The 17,429-nt window shown below is 38.8% G+C and overlaps 1 protein-coding gene across 2 annotated transcripts in view; it reads left to right on the top strand.

Annotated features, from left to right (window-relative positions):
- ABCG2 (ATP binding cassette subfamily G member 2) overlaps positions 1 to 17,429 on the top strand; it is a 141,039-nt gene that overhangs the window by 41,415 nt on the left and 82,195 nt on the right. Inside the window, exon 2 of one of the 2 annotated variants that reach the window (XM_078001419.1) lies at positions 5,938 to 6,033. The exons of the other annotated variant lie outside the window; for it this stretch is intronic. The gene's annotated coding sequence lies outside the window, so the exon portion shown is untranslated. The remainder of the gene's footprint in view (positions 1 to 5,937; positions 6,034 to 17,429) is intronic. 2 annotated transcript variants of the gene reach the window in all.

Below are 17,429 nucleotides of genomic sequence, written 5' to 3'. Positions count from 1 at the left end.
CTTGTAGCATGAATTAGTACTTCATTAATTTTGATTGCTGAACGATTTTTTATTGTATGAATATACCACATTTTGTTTATTTACTTATCAGTTGATGGGTATATTCAGATTTCCAATTTTTAGCTGTTATGGATAATGCTACTGTAAAACATTCGCTTCCAGCCCTTTCTGTAAACATAGGCTGTCATTTCTCTTGGACAGATTCTGAGAAATGAATTTGCTGATTCATATGTTAAACATAGGTTTTGCTTTTAAAGAAACTGCCAAACTGTTTTCCAAAGTGATTTTATCATTTTTAAATTCCTACCAGCAATGTATGAGGATTCCAGTTTCTCCACCTCATCTCGCCAGCAGTTGTTATTGTAGGTCTTTTTGATTATAGCTATTTTAGTGCTGTGAAGTGGAACCTCATTATGGTTTGAATTTGTATTTACCCAATGGCTAATGATGCCAAGCATCTTTTCATGTACTTTTTGGCCATTCATATATCTTAGGTGAGATGTCTTTGTAAATTTTTGCCCTTTTTTTTTTTTTTTTTTTTTTTTGAGACGGAGTTTTGCTGTGTCGCTCAGGCTGGAATGCAGTGGTGCGATCTCGGCTCACTGCAAGCTCCGCCTCCCGGGTTCACGCCATTCTCCTGCCTCAGCCTCCCAAGTAGCTGGGACTACAGGCGCCAGACTCCACTCCTGGCTAATTTTGTTTTTGTATTTTTAGTGGAAACTGGCTTTCACCGTGTTAACCAGAATGGTCTCAATCTCCTGACCTCGTGATTCGCCCGCCTCGGCCTCCCAAAGTGCTGGGACTACCGGCGTGAGCCACCACGCCCAGCCAATTTTTGCCTTTTTTTAAACTGAGTTATTTGTTTTGGTATTGAGTTGTAATGGTTCTTTATATAATCTGGATAAAAATTGTTCCTCTAGCCTGTACGTTTAGAAAAGGGCACATGCAATATTTACATTTTAAATTTAGTTTACAGATGGAACTAAACATGTATACATGCTGTATATATTTTTACTTGTGGGAAAAAAGTCTATACTATGGATATAAGTTATCTGATATTTGATTTGTAAATATTTTCTCTCAGTCTGTGGCTCGTCTTTTCATTTTCTTAATGGTTAAAATATATTTTAGAAACGATATTTCCACGAAAGTCTTGGAGTCCCTAAATCCTCTTGGAGACCCTAAATCCTAGGCTTATCAGAACACAGTTTGAAATCTACTGCAAGTGTTTCAGCAGCCTTTAAATTCAGCAAGCTGAGTAACTCATCTTCAAGGGAATCGTGCACTGGTGGAATTGGAAGGGCCTTTGCAATTAACCAGATGCCGCCTAATTTTGTAAATAGACTCCTGGATATTTGAATGACTTAACTACAATTCCTATACGCCAGGTTTTATAGAGCATTTCTGAAGGCCCACGGCTTGGATGTGAGGTCAAACAGAGACTAGTGACTGATGAGTTCAGCTAGGACAGGGGTATAAAGTGAGAAAATCAGTATTTCCTGTTGGCACTAGAGATTTGCTGGCTGAAGATAAAGGAGAGTAGGCATCAAAAAGAAGGAAGGAAGAACTCTGAACTCTATAAGAAACAGGCTTTAATAACAGAAATCTACCTCAAAGACTGTTTTAAAAAGAAAAAAGAAACCCAACAAACAAGAACTCTTGCAGTTAAGGGAATTGTGTTCAGCATATAAGGGATGACTTTGCATATTTGCCTCAAATCACCCCATGCCTTCTTTGCATTTATGACTCATGTACATTTATTTTTGTATAGCCCTTTAAACTAACCTCATTCATTCATACCCCTTTAAACTAACTACATTCATTCATTCATTAACAATGTACTGTTCTTTTTAATGATAAAAATCCTAAATAGGAATAGAAGGGAACTTCTTCAGCATGATAAAGACCATATATGAAAAACCCACAGCTAACTTTATATTAATGGTACCATCAAACTGAAAGTTTTTCCCTTAATATTATTAACAAGTGCCTGATTTTGCCACTTACATTCAACATGGTATTAGCAATTGTAGCCAGAGAAATTAGGCAACAAAAATAAAGGCATTTAAATTGGAAAGGAGCAAGTACAATTATGTCTGTTCACAGATGTTGTAATCTTTGTTGAAAACCTTAAAGATTCCACACATGAAAATTAGAGCCAATAAACAAATTCAGCAAAATGGAGGCATGCAAAATCAACACAGAAAAATCTGTTGCATTTTATTTTATTTCTTATTTATGTATTTATTTATATATATTTTTAGATACAGGGTCTCTGTTGTCCAGGCTAGAGTACAGTAGCATGATCATAACTCACTGCAGCCTTGAACTCCTTGGCTCAGGTGATTCTTCTGCCTCAGCCTCCCGAGTAGCTGGGAATACAGGCATGTGCCACCACACCCAGCTCATTTTTAAATTCTTTGTAGAGACGGTGTCTTACTATGTTGCCCAGATTGGTCTCAAGCTCCTGATCCTCCCTCCTTGACCTAGGCGTGAGTCATTGCACGTGGCCTGGTTGCATTTTATACTCTAGCAATGAATAATCAATCCAAAAAGGAAACTAAGAGAACAACTCAAGTCATAATATCATCAAAAAGAGTAAAATACTTATAAATACATTTAACCAAGGAGCTACAAGATTTGTGTACTGCAAACTTCAAAACATCGCAGAAAGAGATTGAAGAAAATATAAATGAATATGAAGACATCCTGTGTTCATGAATTGAAAGGTATATCGTGTTTTCGTTGTTGTTTAGACAGGGTCTTGCTTCTGTTACCCAGGCTGGAGTCCAGTGGTACAATCTTGGCTCATTGCAGCCTCTGCTTCCCAGGTTCAGGTGATTCTCCTACCTCAGCCTCCTGAGTAGCTGGGATTACAGGCGTGCACCACCAAGACCAGCTCATTTTTGTATATTTTGTAGAGACTGGTTTTGCCATGTTGCCCAGGCTGGTCTTGAACTCCTGAGCTCAAGTAATCTGCCTGCCTCAGCCTCTCAAAGTGCTGGGATTACAGGCAGGAGCCACTGCACAGCCTGGAAGATCTAAAATTGTTAGAATGACAATACTACCCAACAGAGTCTACAGATTCAATGTAATCCTATCTAGCTCCTAAGGCCAGTTTTTGTAGAAATAGAAAAACCCATTCTAAAATTCAAGTGAATTGTAAGGGACTCTGAATAGCCAAAATAATCTTGAAAAAGAAGAACAAAATTGGAAGTCTCACACTTCCTGATTTTAAATCTTATTACAAAGTTATGGCTGGGTGTGGTGGCTCATGCTTCTAATCTCAGCACTTTGGGAGGCCAAAGTGGAAGGATCAGGAGTTTCTGACCGGTCTTGGCAACATAGTGAGATCCTATCTCTATTAAATTAAAAAAAAAAACAAAGTTAATTGTAATTAAAATAGTGTCGTATGGGCATAAGGACAGATGTTTAGACCAATACAATAGAATAAAGAGCCCAGAAATAAATCTTTGCATATGTGGGCAACTGATTTTCAACTAAGGTGCCAAGACTAATTCAGTCGGGAAAGGTTAGATGTTTCAACATATGAGGCTGGGAAAACTGGATAGCCACATATGAAAGAAAAAAGTTGGACCCTTACCTTATATAGTATTATATACAAAAATGATCAAAAACCTAAATCTAAGACTTAAACTTATGAAACTCTTACAAGAAAACGTAAGAGAAAATGACATTGGATGTGGCAATACTTTTTAGGCTATGACACTGTTGCTTATTTTACAGGATGCTTTCCCTCCCCAACCCATGACCACACATGCCAATAGCAATCCCAGATATTATTATGACTAAAAATGCCACTGGACATTTCCAAACATCCTGCCTGTAGTTGAAACCACTATAAGATACAAAAGATATTTTTGTGCGTTGTTAATAGCACATTTTCAGAGATTGGTAAGAAACTGCCCCATTTTGGTAGGGTGTCTTCTCTATCCACTCTTCTTAGTACAAATTGTTAAATTAGCTCATCCCTTTAACATAATTTTTAATGTTTGTGGGTACATTGTAGGTATATATATTTATGGGGTACATGAGATATTTTGACACAGTCATACAATATGTAATCATCACATCAGGATAAATGAGATATCTGTCACCTCAAGGATTTATCCTTTATTTATTTATTTATTTATTTATTTATTTATTTATTTATTTTGAGAGGGAGTCTTGCTCTGTTGCCCAGGCTGGAGTGCAATGGCTTGATCTTGGCTCACTGCAACCTCCGCCTCCCGGGTTCAAGCAATTCTCCTGCCTCAGCCTCCCGAGTAGCTGGGATTAGAGGCGCCCGCCACCACACCTGGCTAATTTTTGTATTTTTAGTAGAGATGGGGTTTCACCATGTTGGCCAGGCTGGTCTTGAACTCCTGACCTCAAGAGATCCACCTGCCTCGGCCTCCCAAAGTTCTGGGATTACAGGAGTGAGCCACTGCGCATGGTCAACATTTATCCTTTCTTTGTGTCACAGACAACCCAATTATACTTTTTAAGTTAGTTTAAAATGTACAGTAAATTACTATTGCCTGTAATCACCCAGTTGTGCTATCAAATACTAGATCTTACTCATTCCATCTAACTATAGTTTTGTACCCATTAACCAGCCCCACTTCTCCCCTGCCACAGTACCTTCCCAGTCTCTGGTAACCACCTTTTTTTTTTTTTTTGAGACAGGGTCTCGCTCTATATCCCAGGCTGGAGTTCAGTGGCGCAGTCTCAGTTCACTGCAACCTCTGCCTCCTGAGTTCAAGCAATTCTCCCTGCCTCAGCACCCCGAGGAGCTGGGATTACAGGCACCCGCCACCATGTCCAGCTAAATTTTTGTACTTTTAGTAGAGACAGGATTTCACCATGTTAGCCAGGCTTGTCTCAAACTCCTGACCTCAAGTGATCTGCCTGCCTCAGCCACTGCTCCTGGCCCCTAACCACCATTCTACTCTTATCTCCATGAGTTCACTTGTTTTGATTTTTTAGCTCATACAAACAAGTGAAAACATGAGAAGTTTGTCTTTGTGTGCCTGGCTTATTTCACTTGACATAATGACCTTCAATTCCGTTTATTTTGTTGCAGATGCCAAGATCTACTTTTTTTTTTTTTATGGCTGAATAGTATTCCGTTGTGTATAAGTACCACATTTTCTTTATCCATTCATCTGCTGATGGACACTTAGGCTGTTTCTAAATCTTGGTTATTCTGAATAGTGCTGTAATATAAACAAGGGAGTGCAGATATCTCTTTGTCATACTGATTTCCTTTTTTGGGGGTATATACCAAGCAGTGGGATTCCTGGATCATATGTAAAGTTCTATTTTTAGTTTTTTGAGAAACCTCCAAACTATTCTCCGTAGTAGTTGGACTAATATATATTCCCACCAACAGTGCACAAGGGTTCCCTTTTCTCCCTCCACATTCTTGACAGCATTTGTTATTGCCCGTCTTTTGGATGAAAACTGTTTTAACTGGGATGAGATGATATCTCATGACAGTTTTGATTTGCATTTCTCTGATCGATGATAATGAGTACCTTTTCATGTACCTGTTTGCCATTCGTATGTCTTCTTATGAGAAATGTCTGTTCAGATATTTTGGCCATTTTAAAATTGGATTACTAGTTTTTTTAATATACTTTTTTTCAGTTCCTTATACATTCTGGTTATTAATCCCTTGTCAGATGGGTAGTTTACAGATATTTTCTCCCATTAATATGGTTCTGTGGTTTGTCTCCTCACTTTGTTGATTGTTTTCTTAGCTGTGCAAACGTTTTTAACTTGATGTGATCCCATTTATCCATTTTTGCTTTAGTCATCTGTGCTCATGGGGTATTACTCAAAAAAACTGGACAACAGTTCAATATCCTGGAGATCTTCCTCAATGTGTTCTTTTAGTAGATTCATAGTTTGAGTTTTGTTTTGTTTTGACAGAGTTTCACTCTTGTTGCCCAGGCTGGAGTGCAGTGGCGTGATCTCAGCTCACCGCAACCTCTGCCTCCTGAATTCAAGAAATTCTCCCTCAGCCTCGTGAGTAGCTGGTATTACAGGTGCCCACAACCATGCCCAGCTAATTTTTTGTATTTTTAGCAGAGATAGGGTTTCATCATGTTGGCCAGGCTGGTATCAAACTCCCAACTTCAGGTGATCCACCCGTCTTGGCCTCCCAAAGTGCAGGGATTACAGGCGTGAGCCACCTTGCCCGGCCATGAGGTCTTAATATTTAAGTTTTTAATCCATTTTGATTTGATATTTGTTTATGGTAAGAAATAGGGGTCTAGATTCATTCTTCTGAATATAGATATCCTGTTTTCCTAGCATCATTTATTGAAGAGATATTCTTTTCCCAGTATATGTTCTTGGGGACCTTTGTCAAAATGAGTTCACTGTAGATGTATGGAATTGTTTCTGGGTTCTCTATTCTGTTCCACTGGTCTATGTGTCTGTTTTTATGCCAGTACCTTGCCCTTTTGGTTATTATAGCTCTGTACTACAATTTGATGTCAGGTAATGTGATTTTTCTGGTTTTGTTCTTTTTGCTTAGGATAGCTTTGCCTATTATGGGTCTTTTGAGGTTGCATATAAATTTTAGAATTTGTTTTTCTGTTCTTATGAAGAATGCCATTGGTATTTTGATGAGGATTGCATTGAATCTGTAGATTTCTTTGGGTAATATGACATTTTAACAACAATGATTCTTCCAATCTATGAACATGGAATGTCTTTCCATTTTTGGTGTCCTCTTCAATTTCTTTCATTGCTATTTTATCACTTTCATTGTAAAGATATTTTATTCCTTTGATTACATTCAAGGTACTTTATTTTATTTGTAGCTACTGTAAATGGGATTACTTTCTTGATTTTTTAGATTGTTTGCTACTGACATATAGAAATGCTACTGATTTTTTGTATGTTGATTTTGTATCCTGAAACTTTAGGATGCAACTATCAGTTCTAATAGTTTTTTGCTGGAGTCTTTAGTTTTTCCAAATATGAGATCATATCATCTGCCAGCAAAGATAAATTTGACTTCCTCCTTTTCAGTTTGGATGCCCTTTATTTTTTTCTCTTATCTGATTGCTCTAAATAGGACTTCCAGTACCATGTTGAATAACAGTGGTAAAAGTGGACATCCTTGTTTTGTTCCAGATCTTAGAGAAAAGGCTTCCAATTTCTCCCCATTCAGTATAATACTAGCTGTGGGTCTGTTATATATGACTTTTATTATGTTGAGGAATATTCTTTCCATACCCAGTTTTTTGGAGGTTTTTATCATGAAGGGATGTTGAATGTTAGCAAGTTTTTTTTCAGCTTCAGTTGAAATAATCATGTCTTTGTCCTTCATTCTGTTGATATGATGTATGACATTAATGGATTTGTATATGTTGAACCATATTTGCATCACTGGGATAAATTCTACTTGGTTATGATAAATGATGTTTTTGATGTATTGTTGAATTTGATTTGCTAGTATTTTGTTAAGGATTTTTTCATCAATATTCATCAGCGATACTGGCTTGTAGTTTTCTTTTTTTGATGTGTCTTTGTCTGGTTTTGGCATCAAGGTAACCCTGGCCTCATAGGATGAGTTTGGAATTATTCCCCCTTCCTCTATTTTTTGGAATCATTTTGGTAGAATTGGCATTTTTCCTGAAATGTTTGCTAGAATTCAGCAGTGAAGTCATTGGATTCTGAGTTTTTCTTTGCTAAGAGACTTTTTATTATGGCTTCAATCTTATTACTTGTTATTTATCTGTTCACATTTTGGATTTCATTATGGTTCATTCTTAGTAGGTTGTGTATTTCTAGTAGGAATTTATTTCTTCTAGGTTTTCCAATTTATTCTCATATAGTTGCTTATAGTGACTCTAATGATCCTTTGAATTTCTGCAGTATCAGTTGTTGTGTCTCCTTTCTCATCTCTGATTTTATTTTTTTGTTTTTCTCTTTTCTTCTTCATTAGTCTGGCTAAGGGTTTGTCAATTTGTTTTTAAAACGCCAACTTTCAGTTTCATTGATTTTGTCTATTGTTTTCTTTGTTTCAGTTTCATTTATTTTGCTCTGATCTTCATAATTTCTCTTCTTCTACCAATTTTGGGTTTGGTTTGCCCTTCCTCTCCTAGTTCTTTAAGATGCATAGTTTGGTTGTTTATTTGAAGTTTTTCTACTTTTTTTTTTTGAGACAGAGTCTCAGTGTGTGGCCTAGGTGGGAGTGCAGTGGTGTGATCTTGGCTCACTGCAACCTCTGCCCCCTGGGTTCAAGCGATTCTCCTACCTCAGCCTCTTGAGTAGCTGGGACTACAGGTGCCCGCCACCATGCCCAGCTAATTTTTTGTGTTTTTAATAGGGATGGGGTTTCACCGTGTTAGCCAGGATGGTCTCGATCTCCTGACCTTGTGATCTGCCTGCTTCGGCCTCCCAAAGTGCTGGGATTACAGGCGTGAACTACCACGCCTGGCTGTTTTTCTACTTTTTTGTGTAGTGCATATATAAACTTCCGTATTAGCACTCCTTTTGCTGTATCCCATAGGTTTTGCTATGTTGTATTTTCATTATCATTTGTTTCAAGAAAATTTTTAATTTTCTTATTAGTTTCTTCATTGACCCACTGGTCATTCAGGAGCCTGTTGTTTAATTTCCATGTATTTGTATAGTTCCAAAATTCCTCTTGTTGTTGATTTCTAGTTTTATTCCATTTTGGTCAGAAAAGATACTTGATGTAATTTTGATTTTTTTTTTTTTTTGAATTTTTAAAGACTTGCTTTGTGGCCTAACATATGGTCTATCCTTGAGAAAGATCCATGGCTGAAGAGAAGAATCTGTATTCTGTAGCTGTTGGATAAATGTTCTGTAAATATCTATTAGTTTCATTTGGTGTATTGTGCAGATTAAGTTCAATTTTTCTTTGTTGATTTTCTGTCTGGAAGATCTGTCCAATGCTAAGAGTAGGGTGTTAAAGTCTCCAGCTATTATCATATTAGAGTGTATTTCTGTCTTTAGCTCTAATAATATTTGCTTTATATATTTGGGTGCTGTAGTGTTGGGTACATACATGTTTACAATTGTTATATCTTCTTGCTGAATTGACTCCTTTATTATTATATAATCGTCTTTTCTAATTTTTTGTCTTACATATATATAGCTACATCTTCTCTTTTTAGGTTTCTATTGGTACGGAGTGCTTTTTCCCATTTCTTTATTTTCAGTTTATGTGTGTCTTTATAGGTGAAGTGTGTTTCTTGCAGTCAACAGATCATTGAGTTTTGCTTTTTTAATCCATTTGACAACTCTGTATCTTTTTATTGGAGAATTTGGTCCATTTACATTCAATGTTATTATTGATAAGGACTTAGTCCTGTCATTTTGTTATTTGTTTTATGGTAGTTGTTGTTTTTTTCTTATCTTCCTTCCATTCTTTCTTTTAGTGAAAGTGATTTTCTCTGGCAGTATGTTTTAATTTCTTTTTATTTTTTTTGTGTATCTGTTGGATCTTTTTTGATTTGAGGTTACTATGAGGCTTGCAAATAATGCATACATTTTGACACAGGGTCTCACTCGGTCACCCAGGCTGTAGTGCAGTGGTGTAATCACAACTACCTGCAACCCCAGCCTCCCGGGCTGAACTGACCTTTCTTACCTCAGCCCTCTGATTAGCTGGGAGCACAAACGTGCACCTCCACACCAGGCTATTTCTTTTATTTTTTGTAGGTATGGGGTCTTGCTTTGTTGCTTAGGCTGATCTTGAACTCTTGGACTCAAGCAATCCTTCTGCCTCAGCCTCCTAAAGTGCTGGAATTACATACATGTGTCACCATGCCTGACTTCAGATAATATAGCCCATTATTTTAAACTGATGATAACTTAACACTGATTGCATAAACAAACTAACAAGCAAAAACTAATAAAAATGCTACACTTTATCCCTTCACTTTTTAGCTTTTTGTTTTTTTCTATTTATATCTTATTAGACTTTTTATGTCTTGAAAAGTTGTTGTAGTTCTTTTCATTGGTTTATCTTTTAGTCATTCTACTCAAAATATGAGTAGTCTATACTTTGCAACTACGGTGTTATAATATTCTATGGTTTTCTGTGTACTTATTATTACCAGTGAGTTTTGTACTTTCAGGTGATTTCTTATTGCTCATTAACATTCTTTTCTTGTTTTCCTTATTTACTATTTATTTTGAGACAGGGTCTCACTCTGTTAGCCAGGTTAGGGTACAGTGGCATGATCTCCACTCACTGCAACCTATACCTTCTGGGCTAAAGTGAGCCCCCAACCTCCGCCTCTTGAGTAGCTAGCTGCTATTACAGGTGCACACCATCATTTCCATAAAAAATTTCAAAATTTAAAATTTTTTTTTGTAGAGACAAGGTCTCACTATATTTTCCAGGCTGGTCTTGAACTCCTGGGCTCACACAATTCTCCTGCCTTGGCCTCTCATGTGCTGGGATTATAGGCATGAGCCACTGCACCTGGGCAACATTTTTTTCTTTCAGATTGCAGTACTCCTTTTATTGTTTCTTGTAGGATAGGCCTGGTGTTGATGAAATTCCTCAGTTTTTGTTTATCTCAGGAAGTCTTTATTTTTCCATATTTGAAGGATATTTTCTCCAGACATACCATCCTAGGATCCAAGTTCTTTTCCTTTAGCACTTTAAATATGTCATGTCACTCTCTCTTGGCCTATAGATTTCCAATGAAAAGTCTGCTGCCGGGAATATTGGAGCTCCATTGTATGTTATTTATTTCCTTTCTCTTGCTGCTTTTAGGATCCTTTATCTTTGATCTTTGGAAGTTTGATTATTAAATATCTTGAGGTAATCTTATTTGGGTTAAATCTGCTTGGTGTTCTGTAACCTTCTTTTACTTGAATATTGGTATTTTTCTCTAGTTTTGGAAAGTTCTTTGTTATTGTCCCTTTGAATAAAGTTCTAACCCCCTCTCTACCTCCTTTTTAAGGCCAATAACTCTTAGCTTTGCCCCTTTCAGGCTATGTTCTAGATTTTGTCGGCATGCTTCATTCTTTTTTATTCTTTGTGTGTGCACGTGTTCTCTGCCTGTGTATTTTCAAATAGCCTGTCTTCAAGCTCACTAGTTATGTCCCTGCTTGATCAATTCTGCTATTAAAATACTCTGATGCATTATTCAGTATGTCAATTGCATTTTTCAACTCTATAATTTCTGTTCGATTCCTTTTAGTTATTTCAATTGTTTTGTTACATTTTTAGGACTCTGATTCCTATAAATAGGATTGTAAATTGCTTCTTTTTGTTATCTTAAATTTCATTGAATTTCCTGAAAACAGCTATTTTGAATTATCTGTTTGAAAGAAAGGTCATCTTTCTTTCCATCTTTCTTTCGCTCTGTCTCTCCATGATTTGTCTTTGGTGGCTTATTTAGTTCATTTGGTGAGGTCATGTTTTCCCGGATGGTTTTGATGCTTGCTGGTGTTCATCAGCCCCTGAGCATTGAAGATAAGTATTTATTATAGTCTTTGTAGTCTGGGCCTGTTTGTACCTACCCCTCTTGGGAAGGCTTTCCAGGTGTACGGTGGGAATTGGGTGTTGTAATCTAAATTGTTTGTCACTGTAGTCATATCTGTATTAGGGGGCACTCCAAGCCCTATCACGTTGTGGCTCTTGCAGACTCACAGAGATAAAATCTGGTGGTCTCGGATAAGATGCAGAAGAATTCTCTGAATTACCAGGCAGAGATTCTTGTTCTCTTCCTTTACTTTCTCCCAAACAAATGGAGTCTCTCTCTCTGTGCTCAGCCACCTGGAGCTAGGAGAGGGGTAACACAAGCACCCCTGTGGCCACCACCACTGGGACTGCACTAGGTCAGACCTAAAGCCAGCATAGCACTGGGTATTGCCTAAGGCCCATGGTAGCCACTGCCTGTCTGCCACCTATGTTCACTCAAGGTGTTAGGGCTTGACAATCAGCAGGTGGTGAAGTCAGCCATGCTTGTGTCCTTCCCTTCAGGGCAGCAAGTTCTCCCTGTCCTGGGCAGGTCCATAGATGTCATCTGGGAGCCAGGGACTGCAGCTGGAAACCTCAGGAATCTACCAGGTTCTGTATTCCACTGAGGCTGAGCTGGAACGCAAGCAGTAAGACAAAGTCCGTCGCACTTTCCTCTCATTTCCACAAGCAGAGGAGTCTCTCCCTATTGCCCAGTACTGTCCCAGGCCTGTGGCAAGTACTGCCTGCCCCGGGGTTCTTCAGTCACAGCTTGTATTGAATTGCTGCTAGGTTTGGGACTCTCCCTTCAGGCAGTGGGCTCCCCTCTGGCTTAGGGCAGGTCCCGAAATATCATTTAAGAGCCAAGGCCTGGAATCAGGGTCCCCAAGAGCCCATTTGGTGCTCTACCTCACTGTGCTGAGCTGGTACCTAAGCTGCAAGACAGTCTTCATTACACTTGAGAGTACTCCTTTTCTTAAGCAGAAGTGGCCACGCCCCATAGCCACCACAGCTAGGAATGTGCTGAGTCACAGCTTAAGCCAGCAAGTCTCTGAGTCTCACCAAATGCCCACAGCAAGTACTACCTGGGTACCACTACTGATTATTGAGGGCCCAAGGGCTCTTTGGTCAGCAGGTGATAAATCCTGCCAGGACTGTGTTTTTTCCTTCAAGACAGCAATTTCGTTTCTGGCCCAGGGTGTTTCTAGAAATGTTATCCAAGAGCTAAGGCCTCACAACTCTGATTGGTTTCCTATTCTACTGTGGTTGAGCTGGTATTGAAGTTGCAAGACAAAGTCATCTTTACTCTTCCCTTGCCTCTGCTCAAGTGGAAGGGAGGATGAGCTGCACTGCCTGAGCTTGGGTAAGGGTTGGTGCAAGCACTCCCTTAGCTGCCCCAGCTTGGTGTCTCACTAGGTCATGTTGCCCTTCAAGTCCACTGGTTTTGAGCCCAGCATAGCACCAAAACTTCCAGGAATTGCTGTTTTCACGGCCCATTCTGCCTTTCCAGTTTATTTGGAACCCCAGAGCACTTTAGTTCACAGTGATAAGGCTTGCTGGAACTCTGGTCCTGACCACTGGGATAGGCAAATTCCCTCTGGTTACATCTGGTCTAAATGCTCCCTTCATCAGCATTGGTTCTGCCCTGTGTTCCTTCCACTGCGACAGGGCAGCACTGAGTTCCAATGCGAAGTGTTCCTTTCCATTAAGACAGGGCAGCACTGAGTTCCAATGCGAAGTGTCCCTTTCCATTATGACAGGGCAGCACTGAGTTCCAATGTGAAGTGTTCCTTTCCATTAAGACAGGGCAGCACTGAGTTCCAATGCGGAGTGTCCCTTTCCATTATGACAGGGCACCACTGAGTTCCAATGCAAAGTCCCATAATCACTGTGCTCTCCCTCCCCCAACACACAGATTCTCTCTCCATGGCATGTGACCACTGCCGTGAGATTGGGGAGGGGTGGTGTCTGCAGTTCAAGACTGTCTTTCCTTTCCTCTTCAGTGTTGCTTTCAATGATGTGAGGTTAAAACCCACACTATGATCATTCATCTGATATTTGGTTGTTGTGAAGGTGTTTTTTGGGGTGGATAGTAGTTCAATTTAGTGTTCCTGTGGGGAGGACAATTGATGAAGGCTACAATTCAGTGATCTTGTTCCACCACCTCTCTCTCTTGCTTAGTTTTTATTACATAAAAATATTTATGTTTATAATATTTCAATTATGTTCTACAATATAATCATAATTTCCACAAGGGTAATATTCATTTTTTTTTTTTTTTGGGAGAGTCTCGCCCTGTCGCCCAGGCTGGAGTGCAGTGGTGCGATCTCGGCTCACTGCAAGCTCTGCCTCCTAGGTTCACGCCATTCTCCTGCCTCAGCCTCCCAAGTAGCTGGGAATACAGGCGCCCGCCACCAGTCCCAGCTAATTTTTTTTGTATTTTTTGTAGAGACGAGGTTTCACTGTGTTAGCCAGGATGGTCTCAATCTCCCAACCTTGTGATCCACCCGCCTTGGCCTCCCAAAGTGCTGGGATTACAGGCATGAGCCAGTGCACCCGGCCATTCATTTTTATATAAATGTATTTAATGTGTGTTATCAGTCTTTTTGCTTCTCTTTTCCAGAACTCTTTTTATCTCTTTTGATTAGCTGGGTTTTGATGTTAAGTAGTATTTTTCAACTAGTGTTCGTGGACATTGACTAACCTGACTTCTTTCATGATTGAGAATACTTGCTATAACTTGACACCATTTATAAGGCACATGGAGAAATACTATGACTTCAGGAAATTAAGTATAGAATAAGCATATTTCATTATTAAGGAAGATGTGACATTTAAAATTAAATTTACTTTAAAATTTGTAGAGGGTGGGTGGAGTGGCTTATACCTATAATCCCAGAAGTAGGAGGCCAAGGCGAGAGGACTGCTTGAGTCCAGGAGCTCAAGACCAGTCTGGGGAACATACTGAGACCCTGTATTTACAAAAAAAAAAAAAAAAAATTAGCCCGGTGTGCTGGCATGTGCCTGTGGTCCCAGCTATGTGAGAGGATCACTTGAATCCAGGAGGCTGGGGCTGTAGTGTGCTGTAACTGGGCCATCGCACTCCAACCTGAGTGAAAGAGTGAGACCCTGTCATAAAAAAAAAAAAAAAAGCATTCTTTTTGGTTTCATTATTGTATTTATTATCTGCCTATTAAAAGTAAGTTAATAGCTTTCATTAAAAGAGTTGATAAAAGATGACATGAGATAAATAAAAAAATTATGAAGAGAACAGAAGAGGAGGAAATGATATTAGTAAATACTGGGTTAAGAATAATCAGTACTCATATCAAGCTGGGTGCAGTGGCTCACACCTGTAATCTCAGCACTTTGGGAGGCCAAGGCAGGTGGATTGCTTGATCCCAGGAGTTCAAGACCAGCCTGGGTAACATGGAAAGGCCCTGTCTCCACAAACAAAGAAAAAAAATGAGAATAATCATAATAATTAAAAACAAAAATTACCATGTGTAGATGGAGCATTTAAGGACTAATTTTCTAATCATTACTATCAATACATCAGGAGAAACAACACTTTTCTGTAGAGAACTCTGTGAGGAATTCTTCACAAGGGTTGTTATATATGGAGTAATGGAAACATGACACACACAAAGGATGAATAACATAGCAAATGTCTGTAGTGTCCCCACAACCATTATCCCATCATAACCTAATGCCATGCTTGCTTCAGATATTTTTATTTCAGAAATAAAATAGAAGAATACAAATTATGCTTCCTAAATGCTATTTCTCACTCAAAGGCGTCAGAGCTTCTTAGATAAATGGTTGGTTCCAGATCTGAGGCAGGAAATGAAAAATGAGCCTGGAACATGTTGTTATGCTAGCAAGCAAGAATGCACCCGGAGACTACTAACTTGAAGGCAATTTGAAGGGCCTTCCACTGGCCAAGATATTTTGGGAATCAATAAGAATAAATGCAATTATGTGTTTAAATAGTTAGGTGTTTAAATTATGTGTTTAAATAGTAAATACATTATGTGTTTAAATCCATGAGTTCATGAAGATAAACAATTCATTGGCCAGTCACTTTTGGATTGTGATATAGAATCAAACTTGTTATTTTGAAAACAAATAAAGGAAAAGAATGCAGCAGTTACTCTGCCTGTTTTGAACATACTGGACCTCGAGGTAAACAAATTCTTAATGAAGTGTTCTCTTTAAATAAAATTTCCAGCTAATAAATGAAGAAGGGGTTATAAATGTAGCCTACTACAAATTTGTAATCCCTAATGAAATACTTAATGGGTCTAGTAATAATCATCAAAAGAAGAGAGACAATCAGGGCTTTGGAGCTTCCTAATGGAAGTATACAACACCTAGGATGTATTCCTGTCAAATGATTGGACCTGAATCTACTCAAGTTTTTAGATTTAAAATTTTGCAGTAAATAATGGAAGGCAAAAGGATGTGATTGATTAATGAAACTATTTAGATGCAATCATATAAAGACCATAACAGTTCTGTTTCTTAAGTAAATCAATTGTGTAGCAGTTTGCTAGGTCTGCCATAATAAAATACAATGCTTGATTTAAACAACAGAAATTTATTTTCTCACTGTGTCTCTTTGTGTTTCCAAATTTCCTCTTCATATGAGAACACCACAAACCTGACAAAAACAAGCAATGGGGAAGGATTCCCTGTTTAATAAATGGTGCTGGGAGAACTGGCTAGCCATATGCAGAAAACTGAAACCAGACTCCTTCCTTACACCTTATACAAAAATTAACTAAACATAGATTAAAGACTTAAATGTAAAACCCAAAACCATGAGAACACTAGGAGAAAACCTAGGCAATACCATTCAGGACACAGGCATGGGCAAAGACTTCATGACAAAAACAACAAAAGCAATTGCAACAAAAACCAAAATTGACAAATAGGATTTAATTAAACTAAAGAGCTTCTGCACAGCAAAAGAAACTATCATCATCTGGGCATGGTGGCTCATGCCTGTAATCCCAGCACTTTGAGAGGCTGAGGCAGGCGGATCACCTGAGGTCAGGAGTTCCAGACCAGCCTGACCAACATGGAGAAACCCTAACTGTCTCTACTAAAACTACAAAATTAGCTGGGCGTGGTGGCGCATGCCTGTAATGCTATGTGGCCATAAAAAAGAATGAGTTCATGTCCTTTGGAGGGACATGGATGAAGCTGGAAGCCATCATTCTCAGCAAACTAACACAGGAACAGAAAACCAAACACTGAGTGTTCTCACTCACAGGTGAGAGTTGAACAATGAGAACACATGGACACAGGGAGGGGAACATCACACACCAGGGCCTGTTGGGGGATGGGGAGCAAGGGGAGGGAAAGCATTAGGACAAATACCTAATGCATGCGGGGCTTAAAACCTAGATGACAGGTTGATAGGTACAGCAAATCACCATGGCACGTGTATACCTATGTGACAAACCTGCACATTCTGCACATATATCCCAGAACTTAAAGTCAAATAAAAAGAAAAAAAAGAACACGAGTCAGGTTGGATTAAGGCCCACCATAAAGACCTCATTTAATTTAATCACTTCTTCAAAAACCCTGTCTACAAATAAAGTCACATTCTGAGGTATTGAAAATAGCACTTCAACATGAATTTCTCGAGGACACAATTCTGTCCATAACAAACTGTAAGGGGGAAATAAGAGAGTGTGAGTGGGATCCTTTCAACTAAACAAGTCTGAGACACATCAGCCAAAAGTAATATGGACATTATTTGGATTTTGATTTGAAAATTTAAACATTAAAAATTATGAGACAATCAGTGATATTTGTTTTCTTTTTTTTTTTTTTTTTGAGATGGAGTCTCACTCCGTTGCCCCGGCTGGAGGGCAGTGGCACGATCTCGGCTCACTGCAAGCTCTGCCTTCCGTGTTCAGGCCATTCTCCTGCCTCAGCCTCCCGAGTA

The sequence above is a fragment of the Macaca mulatta genome, chromosome 5, assembly GCF_049350105.2.
Source record: "Macaca mulatta isolate MMU2019108-1 chromosome 5, T2T-MMU8v2.0, whole genome shotgun sequence".
Lineage (NCBI taxonomy): Eukaryota > Metazoa > Chordata > Mammalia > Primates > Cercopithecidae > Macaca > Macaca mulatta.
This window is presented reverse-complemented; position numbering and strand designations above follow the sequence as displayed.